Source organism: Thamnophis elegans, chromosome 15 (genome assembly GCF_009769535.1).
Source record: "Thamnophis elegans isolate rThaEle1 chromosome 15, rThaEle1.pri, whole genome shotgun sequence".
NCBI lineage: Eukaryota > Metazoa > Chordata > Lepidosauria > Squamata > Colubridae > Thamnophis > Thamnophis elegans.
The window spans coordinates 6488467-6508163 of record NC_045555.1 but is presented as its reverse complement, the minus strand read 5'-3'; the positions used below and the strand labels follow the sequence as shown (position 1 = coordinate 6508163).

The window sequence follows — 19697 nt, the reverse complement described above, 5'->3', positions numbered from 1 at the left end:
GCCCTTTCTGGCTGTGAATGGCAGAGTGACCCCCCCCAACTTTAACCCCCGGCCTTGCTGCCGTCTAGTCTCGCAGCCTGCCTTTTACCGAATGGGCTTCGCTCACTTCTGAAGTTGCTGGCCGTTTCATCTGGCCGGCCGGCAGTGAATGCCGTGAATGGCTCAGAAGGAAGCCAAAGGAAGCCCTTCCATCTTCTAAGAGGAGCTGGGCACTTCAGAAGTTTGCAATGCAAGCAGTTTTAATGGGTCTCGTCTCACTGGCTTTTGCCCCGCTCGCCTAGGATCGGTAAATGTTCCCGTGCTTTTAAAATTTGTGAGAGTTCAAGAGGACAGCAGAAGGGAACGTAGGGGGGGGGGGGTTGAGGGGAGAGCCAATGTGACCATTCACAAGAAAAAAAGCTGAGGAGGGAGGGAGGGAGGGAGGGAGGGAGGGAGGGAGGGAGGGAGGAAGGAAGGAAGGAAGGACTGTCCCACTGTCAACCCATGATGCTTGGATAGGAGAGATGCAGCTCAGAAGGAAGGGATGGAGGGATGGAGGGAGAGGGAGAGAAAGAAGGAAGGAAGGAAGGAAGGAAGGAAGGAAGGAAAGAGGGAAGGAGGGAAGGAAGGTGTCAACCGTCCCACTGTCAGCTCATGATGCTTGGATAGGAGAAATGCAGGTATGACAGAAAGTAGGGATGGAGGGAAGGAAGGAGGGACGGAGGGAGGGAAGGAAGAAGGGAGGAAATGAAGGAAGGGAAGAAGGAGGGAGGGAGAGAAGGAAGGAAGGAGGGAGGAAAGGAAGGAAAGAAGGGAGGAGTCAATTGTCCCACTGTCAGCCCATGATGCTTGGATAGGAGAGATGCAGCTCAGAAGGAAGGGATAGAGGGATGGAGGGGGAGGGAGGGAAGGAAGGAAGGAAAGAAGGAGGGAGGGAGGAAGGGAGGAAGGGAGGGAAGGAAGGTGTCAACCGTCCCACTGTCAGCTCATGAGGCTTGGATAGGAGAAATGCAGCTATGACAGAAGGAAGGGATGGAGGGAAGGAAGGAGGGACGGAGGGAAGGAAGGAAGAAGGGAGAAAACGAAGGAAGGGAAGAAGGAGGGAGGGAGAGAAGGAAGAAGGGAGGGAAGGAAGGAGGGAAAGAAGGGAGGAGTTAATTGTCCCACTGTCAGCTCATGATGCTTGGATAGGAGAAATGCAGCTATGACAGAAGGAAGGGATGGAGGGAAGGAAGGAACAAGGAAGGGAGGAAACGAAGGAAGGGAGGAAGGAGGGAGAGAAGGAAGGAGGGAGGGAGGGAAGGAAGGTGTCAACCGTCCCACTGTCAGCTCAGGATGCTTGGATAGGAGAGATGCAGCCACGACAGAAGGAGGGAGGGAGGAAAGGAAGGAAGGAAGGAAGGAAGGAAGGAAGGACCTAGGTGGAGAAATAACTTTTCACATTGTATATTGCAATACCTTTTTTCTTCAGAAATGTTCTTCTATTTGAAAGTGGGCTTTGGCGAACTCGCGGGTTTTGTAAAAACTTCACTGCTGTGGCAATCTGTAGAGCAGGCAAAAAGGTGGAGAAAAGAAAAAGGAGAAATTTAAAATAGGATTCGTCAGAATTTTCAGATTCCAACCCAATCGCGCTTATCAATGTTTTACTCCAAATACCTGGCTACCAGTAACTTTAAGGACATCAGTAATTTAACTTTCGAGGCAGATCTGTTTATCAGAGAGTAGCAAAAGGTCACTTTTTCTGCCCCATAGCAGAGATGTTCGTTTCAAATCAATCAAAAGGTGATGATTTTTTGAAGCTTGGAAAACCTGAATATGAACAGTCAAAGAAAGAGGAAATGAAGGAGTGATGGGAAGTAACCATACTTACCGTATGTGGTACTTTTACAAAGAATAAGACGGCAATTTGTCGGCCACTAAAGATGCAAAAATCTAGATATGGATATTTAACCATCCCAACATACCAAGATGTGCGCGATTGAAATTGATTTCTTAAAACAACAAAAAAGGAGAGTAAGATAGCTAAGGCAAAGGTTCCCCTTGCATCTATGTGCTAGTTGTTCCCGACTCTAGGAGGCGGTGCTCATCTCCGTTTCAAAGCCGAAGAGCCAGCGCTCTCCGTGGTCATGTGGCCGGCATGACTCAACTCCCGAAGGCGCATGGAACGCTGTGACCTTCCCACCAAAGATGCCTCCTATTTTTCTACTTGCATTTTTTAACGTGCTTTCGAACTGCTAGGTTGGCAGAAGCTGGGACAAGAAACGGGAGCTCACTTGGTGATGCGGCGCTAGGGATTCGAACTGCCGAGCCTTTCTGATCGACAAATTCAGCGTCTTAGCCGCCGCGTCCCGAGGTAGCTAACGGCAGGAGCCAAAAAAGGAAGGCAACATTTGATCTTTGTTTCAGCCTCTCAGAATTCCTATCGTTCTACACGGGGATCTAATGCTCCGCAAGAGTTTATGATCTCTTTTTTTCCCCTTCTGCAAAAAAATATATAAACCCGGGGAATTTCAGCAGCCCAGAGAACGCCGCTTACTTTGAAGAGCAGAGCTGGCCCAAACACTTGTTTTGATCACTCAGTAGCTGCTTTCCTCAATCTGGCTCCCTTCCGGCACACTGAATTAAACACCTATTATCCCAAATCACTCGGGATAAAAATGGCCTAAAGTCGCTTTGTTAATTAGAATACGTGTTTGCTTTTTTTTAAGCCCAAAAGGAGCATGGAAAGTATGTTTTAGCAAATGGCAGCTTTCAAGCCCTCGGGGGGAGGAGGGGTATTGCCTCTTTCCAGAAGCCAATCGGGAATTATCAAGGGAGACCACAGTGGCTTCGGACAGAATAGAATAGAATAGCAATAGAATAGGAATAGGATAGGAGCCGATGGGATGGAATAGGATCAGGAATAGAATAGAAATAGAAAAGAATAGAAATAGAATAGAAATAGAATAGGAATAGAACAGGAATAGAATAAGGAATAGAAAAGAATAGAATAAAATAAAATAGAATAGAAATAGAAATAGAATAGAATAGCAATGAAATAGGAATAGGATAGGATGCGATGGGATGGAATAGGATCAGGAATAGAATAGAATAGAAATAGAATAGGATAGGATGGGATGGTATAGGATTAGGATTAGAATAGAAATAGAAAAGCATAGAAATAGAAATAGAATAGGAATAGAAAAGAATAGAAATAGAATAGGAATAGAATAGGAATAGGAATAGAAATAGAATAGAATAGCAATGAAATAGGAATAGGATAGGATGCGATGGGATGGAATAGGATCAGGAATAGAATAGCAATGGAATAGGAATAGGATAGGATGGGATGGTATAGGATTAGGATTAGAATAGAAATAGAAAAGCATAGAAATAGAAATAGAATAGGAATAGAAAAGAATAGAAATAGAATAGGAATAGGAATAGAAATAGAATAGAATGGAACAGGAACAGGAACAGTCCCCTTCGGGGAAAAGGGCGGCATATAAATGCAATAAATTCAATTCAATTCAGCAGAGCAGAGCAGAACAGAAAAAAAAAGAATTTGTTACTGGCCAAGTGTGATTGGATAGAAAAGGAATTTGTCTTTGGTGCAGATGCTCTCAGTGTACAGAAAGAAAAAGAAAAATAGAATACATTCATCAAGAATCATAAGATAGGACACAGTGATAGTCATAGGTTACTAATAAGCAATCAAATGTTAGTAGGAAACAAATAAAACCATAGAAATTGTAAAGATACAGGCAACATGGATATAGCCATAAGTGGGAGGAGAGAGGTACTAGGAAGGAAGAGAAGAATAATAGTAATACAGTCTTAATAGATAGTTTGACAGTGGTGAGGGAATGATTTGCCTAGCAGAGTGATGGCATTCAGGGAAAAAACTGTCCTTGTGTCTAGTTGTTCTGGTGTGCAGTGCCCTATAGAGTCGTTTTGAGGGTAGGAGTTGAAACAATTTACGTCCAGGATGCGAGGGGTCTGTAAATATTTTCACGGACCTCTTTTTGACTCCTGGTCCTCAATGGAAGGCAGGTTGGTAGCCATTGTTTTTTCTGCAGTTCTGATCATCTGTTGAAGTCCGTGTCTGTCTTGTTGGGTTGCAGAGCCAAACCAGGCAGTTACGGAGGTGGAGATTACAGACTCCATCATTCCTCTGTAGAACAAAAATCAGCAGCTCTTTGGGCAATTTGAGCTTCCTGAGTTGGTGCAGAAAGAACATTCTTTCTTGTGCTTTTTTGTTGACGTTTTTGACGTTAGGTGCCCATTTTAAGTCTTGAGATATGATAGAACCTAGAAACTTGAAGGACTCTACTGTTGATACTGCGTTGTCTAGTACTGCAAGAGGAAGTAGTATGGGAGTAGTATCCTCCTAAAATCTACCCCCATTTCTACGATTTTGAGTGTATTTAGTTCAAGATTGTTCTGGTTGGCTAATTGTGCAACCTCCCGTCTGTGTTGCAGATCCATCATTGTCTCGAATGAGACCAATCACAGGAGGATCGTCATTCGATTGCAGATTGGCCCTTTTACTTCCAATTCTGGGTCCTGTCCTATATAACCTTGTACGAAAGATGGGTTTGGAAGACTTTGAAGTGGGGGGGGGAGAGAAAACTCAACCCCAGGTGTATCGCCGTAACTCCAGGGAAAGTGGGCCTTCACCTGGTTTCCCAGAGAGGCATCTTAGGTCAAAGAGTAAAAGTTTTGATAGCTTTTAATGGGTCTTTTGATGTACTCCTTGTGCATTCCATCAATGTTGTGCATGCGTGTACAAACATCCCCCTTCCATCTCCCCATCTTAAATGGCATCTCTTATTTCTTTAAATACATTAATCAGTCCTATGTAGGCAAAACTGATCCATCGGACAATGCAATAAACATGAATTATCATCTATCCAACATGCATAATGGGCTTAAAAAAAAAAGAACCATAATAGCAGGTGTAGTTTAAATGATTAGCTATTACACCTGCGGTGAGTCTGATTCAATTGGGGGAAATCATCTTTAATAGGTTAAAAGGTTTAGATCACCCGGCTTCTCCCTTAAAGTGGCTGTAGAGAGGGTATGATGGAGTACGCTGTCATTACTAATTCATTTAAGAGAGAAAAAAGCATGTGGGGAAATATAGCAAGGAACAGCATTCTAAGAGCCAATCTAATTTAGACATCAGGTAAAGCAGAGAAAAAAAACACCTTTTTAAAAAGCATGATAAATGAATTTGAGAGGGGAGATGAAATTCATATCTTCTTCTTTTTTCTTTTTTAAAAATTTTAACGGGAAATTTGACCAAGTCCCAGCATCCTTGGGATCGAACAGAAAAATAGATGACCCGGGAAAGGGAGGAAAGGGGGGGAGGGGTGAAGGAGAGAAGAGATGGAACGAGACAAAGCCGTCTCTTTAAAGTTTAGCCTCCCATCATTTCAAATCATAAAATAATACGCACCCAACCAGCCCGCCTTTCCCCGCGCGGCGTGTTTAAAGCGTCTCTTTTGATCTTGTTTATGCCCCCTCGTTGATCTGACTCGCTGGAAATGCCAGCGATGGGGAAATTGCACATTTAAGCGGCACGGGTGCGGCGGCACGAGAAAGGCAGAAGGGATAAACAGTACAAATTAATAACCTGCGGGGCGGAAAGGGGGGAAAAGAAAAGTGCTGAAACAAGAGAGATGTCCGAATAAGCAGATATGGAGATGTGCCAGCGTTATCAAAAGCGACTTTGCTCCCGTTATTAATCACCGGCTCCTCCTGGAACTTTTCGACGGCCCTCGTCCTATTGCGGCTGAAGGGGGGGGTGGGGGGGCAAGGCCGAGACCAAAATGCTTGCTCAGGCTTGGCAGGAGGATGAGGCGAACTTAAAACACAAACACACACACACACACCAAACAACTCACTGTTTGTACAGCTTCATTAACTTAAGTTTAAAACTCTTTGGCTCGAGAGCAACAGCATTTATGGACTATCAACCGTTAAGGGATCGTTGAATAAGGCCGAGCAGAGATTCCCAACTTTTATGGGCCACTGGGGGAGTGGGGGGGAGGGGAGGGGATGAGAAAGCCATTGTCCAGTTGGACGCGGTCCTAACCCTCCTTAATCAAACGCTCTTTCCTATATTTAAGAGTGAGAGAATCAATGGATCAAAGGTTTTATTCTATGAGTGTTAGTTTCCCTGCCTAGTTTTCGGAGAACGTGATCCTGGGGAGTAGTGAAAACAGAGGCAAACTTTACAAAAAAGATGGAGTAGAGTAGAATAGAATAGAACAGAGGAGAGGAGAGGAGAGAATATGAATAGGATAGGAACAGAATAGAATAGAGTAGAGAATATGAATAGGATAGGAATGGAATGGAATGAAATGAAATGGAACAGAAGCGAAGAGGGAAGAACAGAGCAGAATAGAGAATATAGGATAGAAACAGAATAGGAAGAGGAAGAGGAGAGAATATGGATAGGATAGGAATGGAATGGAATGGAATAGAATAGAATAGAGAATATGAATAGGATAGGAATGGAATGGAAGAGAAGGGAAGGGAGAAGAACAGAACAGTATAGAGAATATAGGATAAGATAGGATAGGATAGGATAGATAGGCAAAGGCATAGGCATAGGAAGAGAAGAGAATATGAATAGGATAGGAATAGAATAGAATAGAGAATATAGGATAGGATAGGGTAGGGTAGGCATAGGCATAGGCAGAGAAGAGAATATGAATAGGATAGGAATACAATAGAGAATATAGGATAGGATAGGATAGGCAAAGGCATAGGCATAGGTATAGGCTAGGAAGAAAAGAGAAGAGAGAATATGAATAGGATAGAAATAGAATAGAATAGAGAGATAGGATAGGTTAGGATAGGAATAGGAATAGAAAGAGAAGAGAAAGAATATGAATAGGATAGGATAGGGATAGGGATAGGAAGAGAAGAGAATATGAATAGGATAGGAATAGGAATAGAACAGAACAGAATAGGAAATATGAATAGGATAGGATAAGATAGGATAGGAATAGGAATAGAATATAGAATAGAATATAAATAGAATAGTTGGAAGGGACCATGGAGGTCTTCTAGTCCAACCCCCTGCCTAGGCAGGAAACCCTCCACCACTTCAGACAAATGGTTCTCCAACATCTTCTTAAAGACTTCCAGTGTTGGAGCATTCACAACTTCTGGAGGCAAGTTGTCCCACTGACTAATTGTTCTCACTGTCAGGAAATTTCTTCTAACTGTCAGGAAATTTCATTACTAATAGCTGCAAAGAAAACAAAACTTGATATTCTTTTATTGGCACAGCTTGAGGAAGATGGGTACAAAATACCATTCTGGTTCCTCTTTAAATGCCTTAAAGTCTCTAAAAAGGTTTTATTGGGGAGACAAGCTCACTGCCACCTAACTCATACACAGCCTACACGGAGATTACAACTGATCTTAAAGCTTACACAGAACCCCTGGATGTCTAAATTGCTTTGCTGACCTATAATGGAAGGAAGAGAGCTTAACACCCACCCCTCTCCTAGAAAAATGAAATATTTTGCAAAACATTTTTTTAAATGCAGAATATTATATTTCCCTAAAGGAGAAGCATGTTTTTAAAGACAAAGAGCAGCTCCCTGTGCCCAGCAGATATTTGGTGCCCATTGAGCAGGACTGGGCCAGCCTATCTACAAGAGAATTAGACCTTCAACAAATAGAATACATGTCTTTGCCACAGAAACAGGAAGCTCAAGGGCAAGGTCCAAGAAAGGGTATAAATAACCCTCAAACTCCATTCCATGTGGTTAGCTGAACCAGGATCTCAAACGCATGTGGTCCTGTCCATCAATAACCCATCTTTCCCATCAGCCTCCATGTTTCCAGTGTCTTTCTCCACACTCAAGCCAGATGGAGATGTCTTCCAACAGAACTTTTCTACCCCAAATTCACAATGTTATTTCCGATAAGCAAGACCAGAGTTCAGCTTTGATTCCACGCAGAGGTCGGAAGGAGGGGGGAGGAAACACGGCATAGCCCCATGGGATTAACCAATAGAATACATGCCCCATGGAAGCACCCAATAGAATACATGCCCTTGCCACAGGAACATAAGCCCATGGGAGTAACCAATAGAATACATGCCCTTGCTACAGGAACAGGAAACTCAAGGGCAAGGCCCAGGAGATAACCCTCACTCTCCACTCCATGTGGTCAGCTGCACCAGGATCTCAAACCCATATGGTCCTGTCCATCAATAAACCATCAGCTTCCATGTTTCCAGTGTCTTTCTCCCTGCTTGGAACTAAACCCAGATGGACACGTATCTTCCAACAGAATTTTTCTCCCCCAAATTCACAGTATTATTTCCAATAAGCAGGCCGAGAGCTCAGCTTTGATTCCACGCACAGGAACGGAAGAAGAAGGGGGGGAAAACGGCAGGGAGGTTACCGCAAAGAGAAGAAGAAGCCCAGCGCAACAGATCTACTCCCCAATAAAGCCGTTCTATCAAAAAATGAAATCGCTCCATTAACAAGAGCTAAATTATTTAAAAGGCCTCCTCCATCATCTTTTTGCTAAAGGCCTATTGATTGAAAATGACATTACAAAATTATAGCTAAGAAAGGAGAGGCATTCCCCTGCTATCAGACACAGCTTCTGTAGAGATATCCTTGGCTGCTATGTCTGCAACACGCAAAAAACACACCCATTATCTACATCCTCAAATTCCCAGGGACCATGAAAATACAGTCGGTATGAGGGATTTTGCCGCGGTTATCTTAAAATCGTTACTGGCTCTGCCTTCTCTGGAAAAATCAGTACTCAAACATTATCGGACTCTTGCTTCCGAGATCAAACCAATACGCCCGACATTGTTTGCAACCCAAGAATTAACCCTTTTGCTTAGTTCGCGCAATAATACCCTGTTTCCCTGAAAATAAGACAGGGTCTTATTTTCTCCCCCCCCCCCCCCGAAATAAGCGCTTGGCCTTACTGTCGGGGAGGTCTAATTATTTTTGAGGTGGAGAAGGCAGCGACTGTGGTCACCTAGTGGCTTCTGCTGTGTTACAATATTATCAGGGACGGGAAATTTTCAGGGGAGGACTTATTTTAGCGCATGCGCTCAAAAGCCCGATTGGGCTCATTAGACGGGGAGGTCTTATTTTCAGGGAAACAGGGTACTGAAATATAAAACAGCCACCTGGGCTGAATAGGTAAACTATCTTCAACTTTCTCCAACACAGAAATAAAAGATTACAAGTAAATCAGTCTTGGACTGTGATAGAACTGGAGTGTCTAGATTTGAGAGCTGCTAAGGCTTCGTGTGAATTAAACGGCAGTCACAAACTTTGTCATTCTCAAGTGTCCGTTGTGAGATCTATAGGTAAAGGTTCCCCTCGCACATATGTGCTAGTCGTTCCCGACTCTAGGGGGCGGTGCTCATCTCCATTTTGAAGCTGAAGAGCCAGCTCTATTCGAAGACGTCTCCGTGGTCATGTGGCCGGCGTGATTTAATGCCGAAGGCGTACGGAACGCTGTTCCCTTCCCACCAAAGGTGGTCCCTATTTTTCTACTTGCGTTTTTTAACATGCTTTCGAACGGCTAGGTTGGCAGAAGCTGGGACAAGTCGCGGGAGCTCCCTCCGTTATGCGGCGCTAGGGATTCGAACCACCGAACTGCCGACCTCTCTGATCGACGAGCTCAGCGTTTTAGCCACTGAGCCACCGCGTCCCACTTAGTGCCTCTGGGGCAGCTCTAAAACACCCATTCCCTTTTTGGCTTTTGAATGGTAGATTGACACGGAAGTGACGGATCTACTGGGATTTAGTTCAGAAGAAGCACGAACCCACCTGATAATGTCGTCATGACCTCATGGAGAAAGGAGAGGAGCATCTATCTGCTCCTTTTGGGGAGGGAAGGTGAAAAAAAAATGCAGTGTTTTAAGCCAGGCAAGAGGGAGGGGAGGGGGGGAAATCCCCACTCTTGTCAAGGCTGGCTTGACAAATATGGCCATCAATGGCACAAGGAAATAGTTGCAAAGCAGCTGTTAATCAGGGTAACACGTTGAGGAACGCTGATGCTAGCAGTGGTGGAAAAATGCAAGAGGCTAATTATGAAACAATATATCTTGCTAAAGAGACGTCGTGCCTCTAGATTCCAGATACAGCTTTTCTCAGAATAAAAATCCTGGGTTAGCTGGATCGGCACCCATCTATGTACATGTTGTGGCCTGCCCGCAGCTGGCAGTAGAGTCGGACAGTGAAGAGGTTGCAGGGGGGAGGGGAACATGGGCCAGTCCTGGGGGCTGAGGGAAGCTCAGACAAGGGCTCTGCGTCGGAGGCAGAGCGGGAGCGAGAGGGCAGCGAGGCAGAAGAACAACTGGAACCTGTTCCCGGTGTGCGCACGTGCAGAGCCTCCAGAAGACAAGAACAATTAAGAAAGCAGGGTCGACTTGGGAGTAAAGCCACACCTTGGAGGTGATTGGCCCCTCCCGTAGGAAACAAAAGAAGAGCGAACGGGGAGGGGTCTTTTGCAGGAAACAATCCGTTCCTTCGGTCGTTTCAAGAGTGGAAAGTTTGTTTGTGACTATAAGAGACTCTGTGCCAAATTTCCCCATGCCTTGCATTTGGAAACTAGTTATTTGGCAGCTCACCAAGCGAGATAAGGTGCGTGTGGATAAACATTCCTCTGAAAGACTGTTTGCTAAAGCCTTGCTGAGTGTGAATAAAAGGAATTCACAGCCGTGTAAATTAAAGGGGTTTTCCCGGGGACCCAGACTCTGCTTCATGATTGTTAAGAAAGCCCGAGTCAGAATAGTACACCACCAACCTTCAGATCTATCAACCAGGGGGATCTCTTTTGATTCAACGTTTGAGGAAGCAGGTACATATTTTTTTCCCCCTGATGCTTATTTGCAACTAAGACAGGAGCAGGGAAAACGAGAACTATTTCATCCTAAACCCCACCAGCTCCAAATATTTTTAAAAAGATCTTTTGTTTTTTTCTTTAATCACTGGGTAGGAAGGCACTGTAAAAAAATAAAAATAAAACAGCAGTGCAGGTGTGATTAAAGACGCTGCCTGAGATGCAAAGTCTACTGGTTTCTATGCCACAAACCATCCAGGTGTTCTCTTTTGCAATACAGAAGTCACTTTACTGGTTCAGGCTCTTCCTTTTTATGCAACTGGGGGAAAGGGATTCAAGAGTATTAAAACATACAAATGATATTTATCAGGAAAGAAGCTAGATGATCTAGCTGGCCAAGGGAGGTACTAATACCACTCTATAAAGCTCTCAGTAGGGCCATACCTAGAGTACTGCATCCAGTTTTGGTCACCACACTATAAAGATGTGGAGACTCGAGAAAGAGTGCAGAGAAGAGCAGCTAAGATGAATAGAATTTGGGAGTCCTCCTGGATCCCCAGCTGACTTTAAAACACCATTTGTCGGCTGTGACCAGGGGGACCTTTGCCCAGGTTCGCCTGGTGCACCAATTGCGACCCTACCTGGACCGGGAGGCCCTTCAGACAGTCACTCACGCCCTTGTGACGTCAAGACTGGACTACTGTAACGCGCTCTACATGGGGCTGCCCTTGAAGAGTGTTTGAAGACTTCAGTTAGTCCAGAATGCAGCCGCGCGAGCGATTGTGGGTGCACCTAGGTACACCCACGTCACACCTATCCTCCGCGAGCTGCACTGGCTACCCATTAGTCTCCAAATCCGCTTCAAGGTGCTGGTCGCTACCTATAAAGCCCTACATGGCATTGGACCTGGGTACCTGAGAGACCGCCTCCTGCCGATTACCTCCCTCAGACCAATAAGATCTCACAGGTTAGGTCTCCTCCGGATTCCATCTGCCAGCTAATGTCAGCTGGCGACTCCCCGGGGGAGAGCCTTCTCTGTTGCAGCTCCAGCCCTCTGGAATGACCTCCCCATGGAGATCCGGACCCTTACTACCCTCCTGGCCTTCCGCAAAGCCACCAAGTCCTGGCTGCTCCAGCAGGCCGGGGGGGCTTGTGAAACATCCAGCCCCACGGAAATTGTGAATGTTGCGTCTTTTTTAAAGTGTTGTCTTGTCTATTTATCCCCTTTCCCTTGTCTGTTGTGAGCCGCCCGGAGTCCTCCGGGAGTGGGCAGCATACAAGACAAATGAAATGAAATGAAATGAATAGAAGACTGGAGGCTAAAACCTACGATGGACGGTTGCAGGAACTGGGCCTGGCTAGTCTAGTGAAGAGAAGGACCAGGGCAGACATGAGAACAGTCATACAATATTTGAGGGGCTGCCCCAGAGAGGAGGGGAGGTCAAGCTATTCTCCAAAGCATCCGAAGGCCAGACAAGGAATAATGGATGGAAACTTGACCAAGGAGAGATTCAACCTGGAAATAAGGAGGAACTTTCTGACAATGAGAACAATCAACCCGTGGGACAGAAGTTGTGGGAGCTTCATCACTGGAAGCTTTCAAGAAGAGACTGGACTGCCATTTGTCAGAGATGGTGTAGGGGTTCCTGCTAGGGGGGGGGGGGTTGGACTAGATGACCTCCCTTCTTCCAACTCTGTTCATCTGTTAATCTGACCCACAATGGAGCCGGTGATTCTGGCCATGAGTCAAAGCATCATGTGACTGGACCTGATTTTACCTTAAAAAAAAAAAGACCACATCTGTGACAGATAGCCATTTAAGACCTTGGTGAGAAAAAAAACCATCAACTCCTGGGGAACGCTCCCATCATTCTTGATAGAAAGTTCTTGATACAAGGAGAATTTCCCCCCTCCTAAGATCATCCTTTTTTGTAGAAATGAAGGAGACTCACCAACTGTTTTTGGAGGATAGGAAGGTGCCTCTGGCTTTTTGTGGCCCGCCAGCGCGAGCAGAGCTGATTCAGGCAGGGAGGAGGTTGGGGAGGAACATGGGCCAGCCCTGGGGGCTGAGGAAAGCTCAGACAAGGGCTCTGCGTCGGAGGCATAGAGGGAGCTAGACAGCAGTGAGGCAGAGGAACAGCTGGAGCCTGTTCCCAGTGTGCGCCTGCGCAGAGCCTCCAGAAGACAAGAACAACTAAGAAAGCAGGGTCGACTTGGAAATAAAGCCACACCTTGGAGGTGATTGGCCCCTCCCATAGGAAACAAAAGAGGAATGAATGAGGAGTGGGCTTTTGCAGGAAACAATTCGTTCCTTCGGTCAGGAAAATTCTGTTCGAGATAAGGTGCGTGTGGATAAACATTCCTCTGAAAGGCTGTTTGATAAAGCCTGGCTGACTGTGAATGAAAGGAATTCACAGTCGTGTAAATAAAAGAGGTTTTGCAGGGACCAAGTCTTTGCTTCTTGCTTTCAAAGGAAGCCCGAATCAGGACACTACAACCCAGGTGTGGCACGCAGAATACCCACCCTCTCCACCACCAAGCACCTTAGGAATAAACGAAGAGATTGACCCAAACTATTTCTAGCCAAGCGAATGCAGGGACTGAAATTATTTGGGACGGGAGGGGGGGCGGGGGGGGAGATTGGGATGTAAATGACACCGTGGCATCGCAGCGAAAAGGGGGAATACACGTTTACCTATAAATAGCTCTGGAGGAGAGAGGTTCATTAGTAACCGCCGAATTAGTATTCGGCGATGATTGCAAGAAAAGAAACAGGCTAAACAACATTAGTTAAAGAGATAGCCATAGAACATGTCGGGGGGGGGGGGAGATTAAATTCCCACGCTGCCTTTTTTTCCCTCGGCTGTGTATCCTGGGTGAATCCCCCCCCTCCATGGTTTGCAATCAATGGCTTCACAGTGCTGATCCTAACCGATTCGCCTTAAACCTTGGGCAACTTAACGGTAAAGGTTCCCCTCGAACATATGTGCTAGTCATTCCCGACTCTAGGGGGCGATGCTCATCTCTGTTTCAAAGCCGAAGAGCCAGCGCTGTCTGAAGACGTCTCCGTGGTCATGTGGTCGGCATGACTCGACTCCTGAAGGCGCACAAAAAGCTGTTCCCTTCCCACCAAAGGTGGTTCCTATTTTTCTACTTGCATTCTTGACATGCTTTCGAACTGCTAGGTTGGCAGAAGCTGGGACAAGTTAACGGGACAAGTCGCGGGAGCTCCCTCCGTTACGCGGCGCTAGGGATTCGAACCGCCAAACTGCCGACCTCTCTGATCCGACAACCGGCGTCTTAGCCATTGAGCCGCCGCGTCCCTTACCCGGTGACATTCATTTGAGGGAGATTTATTCCCTGCTAAGTGGGAATAGAACTACACTTTTTATGGATCATGTAGTTTAAATCCACAGCAAAGATTGACTTCGATAAGTCATCTTCCAAGTGCCATAAAATTCGCTTTGTGAAAGGCAAGTGATATATCTATCAAACAATGCTTAGAGAAATTGGGGGAGGGGGGGTTGGAGGGAGAGAAACAGAGGGGTGTGTGTGTGCGTTATGAGGTGGGTGTTGCTTTCCCGGGGTCCTTTTCTCCAAACTAATAAATGTTATGAAAAGGTATTAGTGTTCCTGAACGAGGGTGCACTCATTAATCCCGCACAGCACCAAGGAGCAGCTTCCTTTTGTTTGACGGCCAGAAAACACTTCGGCTCGAGTTTTCGGGACTAGGCCAGGGGTCAGAAACCTTCGTCTCTGGATCCGCATGCGGCTCTTTCATCCCTCCGCTGAGGCTCCCTGTCACTCAAAATATGCATCACGACACCCACTGAGGTGCAATTTATTGAGCTTTTCAACCCCCCCCCCCCCCCGGTAGGCTAACCATCGATAAATCCAAGAAAAGAAAAGTTTCAGAAGAAAATAGAATGTTTAATTCAAATACATAGGCTAGTTTTGTGGGCGCTCAAGGAATAGTCAGGCACGGGAAGAGTTTCTGTGGCTCCCGGTGTTTTCTTTTCTGTGGGAAGCGGATCCAAATGGCTCTTTTGAATGTTTAAGGTTGCCGATCCCTGGACGGCAACTCTGTCTTAAACTTTGTTAGAATAAACGAGAGAGCTCTGAAACAGGCCAAGTTTGATACCTTGTGCAAGAACGAGGAAGGCGAAGGAAGGAAGGAAGGAAGGAAGGAAGGAAGGAAGGAAGGAAGGAAGGAAGGGTTAAAACAGGGAAAAGAAAAGAACGATGCTTTGCAACGCAGGGCCAGGTAGGTGAATTTCCCGGTTAATAATTCCAGCCTAAGGAGCGAATAACCTTGGGGATGGCTCAGCCAAGGATACGCTGGAGCCCAGAGAAAGAGCTAGTGTGCCCTCTAGCTAATGCCAGGGAGAACCGCCACGGCCTGTGCCACCCAGCCTCTGTGCAAGAAAAAACGCAGCCCAAATTAAGTGTTTTCACTCAGCGAAAATGAAATGTTTTGCAAGATGAAGCCGATTTTTTTAAAAAATATATATATATGTGTGGTTTTAGGTAATTACTGGTTGGCATTTACATATCACAGCCTAGTTCAACACCTATTCATTTTCTCCTTTTATTTTCAATTTTTTAAAATTACTCATTAAAACCCAGCGTATGACAGGGAGGGGAAGGGAGGATTATTCGTGTGTGTGTGTGTGTGTGGCAGAGAGGGGGGGTGGAGAGAGATGCTTAAATTTAGTTATCTTCAGGCATCAGATACCACTAAATCTTTCTGGGAATTTTGTCTGGAAAAACATCGATAGCTTCCCGTCCTCAAAAGCGAATGGAGAGAAGAATGGGCAACTTAATTCGGAAAATAAGATCCCAGCCTGCCACACCTTTCTTCCTTAAGAGTAGCTAGTCTATTTATTTTTATTTATTTTTTAAAAAGTATTTTCTTTTTTTTTTTGTCTGCATTGTGTGACATTAACGCATGACGTCTCATCCCCAACCATTTTCACTTTTCATAAAGGTAAAGGTTCCCCTCACACATACGTGCTAGTCGTTCCCGACTCTAGGGGGCGGTGCTCGTCTCCGTTTTAAAGCCGAAGAGCCAGCGCTGTCCGAAGACGTCTCCGTGGTCATGTGGCGGGCATGACTCAACGTCAAATCTGCACGGAACGCTGTGACCTTCCCACCAAAGGTGGCACCTATTTTTCTACTTACATTTTTTTACGCGCCTTCGAACTGCTAGGGTGGAGGAAGCTGGGACAAGTCACGGGAGCTCACTCTGTTACGCGGCGCTAGGGATACGAACCGCCGAATGTCTGATCGACGAGCTCAGCAACTTAAGCCACTGAGCCACCGCGTCCCAACTTTTAACAGTTCCTCTTTAATAGCTGTCTTTATTTCATCTAACTTTTTCCCCCTGTCTTCAAACTCTCGTGGTAGGCTGTTTAAAAAAACAGGACTAAAATAATAAATAAACAAATGACTTGATTTTTTTTCTCCCCTTCCCTAAATCAGGAAAAAAAACAGGGGGGGGCAGTTATTTAGAGGCAATTCCTCCCACCTGCCATACTATTCAGTGATATTAGCCCATAGCCAGACTATTGGTGATGCCGTGCAGATAAGTTTATCTCTTTTGTTTATTTATTTATTTTGGCTTCTGGCAGCAATTCCCACAGGCTTTTGCAGCTTGCACAACAGCGGGTTCAAAACGCCCCATTGCATCACGCGCACCTAACCAATGTATCATTATAAGCGCACCACCCACGGAGGGGTCAAGATGAAAGGCCCGGTTTTCTGTCTCCACCCTGCCAATCAATCGATTCGATCAATCAATCAAGTCAGCAGAGAACAGGCCAAGCTGTTTCTCTCTTTTTCGGGCGCTCTGCCTTCTGGATCCGAAGCTTTTTGCGGCTTCTTTTGCAAAGCTGCGATGTTTCACTTTGTAAAGAGCGAAGTCGTGGGTTTCCCCCCCCCCAGCTTTTCTTGGGGCTGAGAATTAGAGATAATGAATAGAATAGAATAGTTGGAAGGGACCTTGGAGGTCTTCTAGTTCAACCCCCTGCCTAGGCAGGAAACCCTATACCGTTTCAGACAAATGGCTATCCAACATCTTCTTAAAGACTTCCAGAGTTGGGGCATTCACAACTTCTGGAGGCAACTTCTGTTCCACTGATGAATTGTTCTCACTGTCAGGAAATTTCTCCTCAGTTCTAAGTTGCTTCTCTCCTTGATTAGTTTCAACCCATTGCTTCTTGTCCTGCCCTCAGGTGCTTTGGAGAACAGCTTGACTCCCTCTTCTTTGGGGCAACCCCTGAGCTATTGGAAGACTGCTATCATGTCTCCCCTAGTTCTTCTTTTCCTTAAACTAGGCATACCCAGTTCCTGCAACCGTTCTTCATATGTTTTAGCCTCCAGTCTCCTAATCATCTTTGATGGAGTGTGGAAGGAGTGGGGAATAGGAAGTGGGGAATGAAGAAGTGAGGAATAGGAGAAAAAGTGGTGCCTGGACAGAAGGATGAAGGCTCAGGACGAACTGTTGTGGCTCGCCGGCAGCCAGCAGAGTCAGATAGTGAGGAGGTTGGGGAGGAACATGGGCCAGTCCTGAAGGTGGAGGAAAGGTCAGAAGAGGGCTCTACCTCGGAAGCAGAGAGGGAGCTAGACAGCAGTGAGGCAGAAGAACATGTGGAGCCTGTTCCCTGTGTGTGCATGTGCAGAGCTGCCAGAAAACAAGAACATCTAAGAAAGCAGGGTTGACTTAAGAGTAAAGCCACACCTTGGAAGTGATTGGCCCCTCCCACAGGAAACCAAAGGGGAGCAAATGGGGAGGGGGCTTTTGCAGGAAACAATTCATTCATTTGGTCGCGTCAAGAGAGAAAAGTTCTGTTTGTGACTGTAAGAGACTCTGTGCCAAGTTTTGTATGCCCTGCGTTTGGAAACTAGTTATTTGGCAGCACGCCAAGCGAGATAAGGTTCGTGTGGATAAACATTCCTCTGAAAGACTGTTTGGATCCTTGCTGAGTGTGAATGAAAAGAATTCACAGTCCTGTAAATAAAAAGGGTTTTGCAGGGACCAAGACTCCGCTTCTTGCTTGTCAAGGAAGCCTGGATCAGAAGAGGTTAAGGAGCAACAAGGACACACAACCCTTTATATTCCTCCGATTAAAATCCTAAATATGCTAAATTTACATCCTACATACCTGCAGGAAGATTTCACTGAATCTGAAAAATTGTATTCTCAAATACTCAGCCTCCATGCTAGGAATTTGGGGAGTCCTAGTCCCCAAGAATCAGGAAATACCATATTACATTTTAGATTATAATCTAGTTTTATTCTGAGTGGGCCGGTGTATTTTTTCTCTCCTATCGAGATCTTTTCAGTTACGATGTCCTCTCTGCTTTCATTGAAAACAACTGGGAGATATTCCGAGATGCAATTTGTCAGTTTTATACAAAAATAAGACAGGTTGCTTTTTGCTTTTTTTTTTTTAATCTGCGGCATAAAACATCCTTGATAGAAATATACAGGGGATGCCATGATGAAGTCATATATTTCAAGGCCTATTGTGCAAATATGTATTGAGGGAATTCTAAAGCAGGGCATTATTGACCTAAGTTTCTCTTTAAAACACTTTGATAAATGGGAGACATGGGTTTTCATAGGCCTGGATTTGCAATTTAGCGGAAGGCCGTGCCGAGTTCTTTTCAAAGAAGAAACAGACTTAGAAGAGTACTTCCTTGGCCATGCTGGTGGAGGAATTGATGGAGATGCAACAGAGGACCAAAGTTAAGGCAAACTTCATAAAATATCAGAATTATAGGAAAACGGGCCTCCAAATCTATGCATGGACTTGGAATTTTTTTTTTTATCATTCCATAAATGGACATGGAACGCGGTGACTTAGTGGCTAAGATGCTGAGCTTGTCGATCAGAAAGGTCGGCAGTTCGGCGGTTCGAATCCATAGCGCCACGTAATGGAGTGAGCTCCCGTGACTTGTCCCGGCTTCGGCTAACCTAACAGTTTTTAAACTGTTTTTATGTAAGCCGCCCGGAGTCCTTCGGGATTGGGCGGCATGCAAATCCATTAAAAATTGAATTGAAATTGAGTTCAAAAACACGTAAAAAATGAAAGTAGAAAAATAGAGACCACTAATTGTGGTGGGAAGGGAACAGTGTTCCGTGCGCCTTTGGCATTTAGTTATGCCAGCCACATGACCACAGAGACATCTTCGGACAGCGCTGGCTCTTCGGCTTTGAAACAGAGATGAGCACTGCCCGCTAGAGTCGGGAACGACTAACACATAGGAGCGAGGGGAACCTTTAACTTTTAAAGCATAGGGGAAAGATCCAACTGATAGATCCAGTGAGAATCTTTACCACTTATTAGTTTTACTATTTTGACACTGGCCCTTGGAAGACTTAAATGATATTTAGATCCCGGCGTTGATAAAAAACAATTTTGGGTGACCTTGAACTGAGCGAGGAATTGGCTCACCTTGTGGAGATCTCGATCTATTTCGGGCCCATCCCTGGCCTAAACTAACCACTAACCACCCACAATTTGGGGCATTAAGCCGCCGGCCTCCATGCCCTTAGCCGCCGGTGGAGATGTTCGGTCTCTAGGCAATCTCCGGCCTGCGCAAATGCAACATCAAAGTAACTCCCAAAACAAGGGAAGGGACAATGAAATATTGGCTTGTAGGCCTGTCAGCCTCACCGTAAATATTCCATGAATGAATGGACTCCTTCAGTTTCCCACGGGGGCCATCCAGCATCTTTTATGGCCATTATGCTCAACTATTTTTTTTTTATATAAAAAGCCCAAAGACCTGTCATGATAACCTTACCAGGGGACGGAGAGGAGGGGGGTGGAGAGGAAGAGAGAGAGAGACTTTGTCAAAATGAAACAAAACCAGATTCTTGGAGG

At 45.5% G+C, this 19697-nt stretch overlaps 1 long non-coding RNA gene across 1 annotated transcript in view; it reads right to left on the bottom strand.

Annotated features, from left to right (window-relative positions):
* Window positions 1-1450: 1450 nt before the first annotated feature.
* Window positions 1451-19697, bottom strand: part of LOC116518800 — a 67790-nt gene continuing 49543 nt past the window's right edge. The window contains exon 3 of the long non-coding RNA XR_004256584.1: window positions 1451-1522. This is a non-coding gene — a long non-coding RNA (uncharacterized LOC116518800). The remainder of the gene's footprint in view (window positions 1523-19697) is intronic.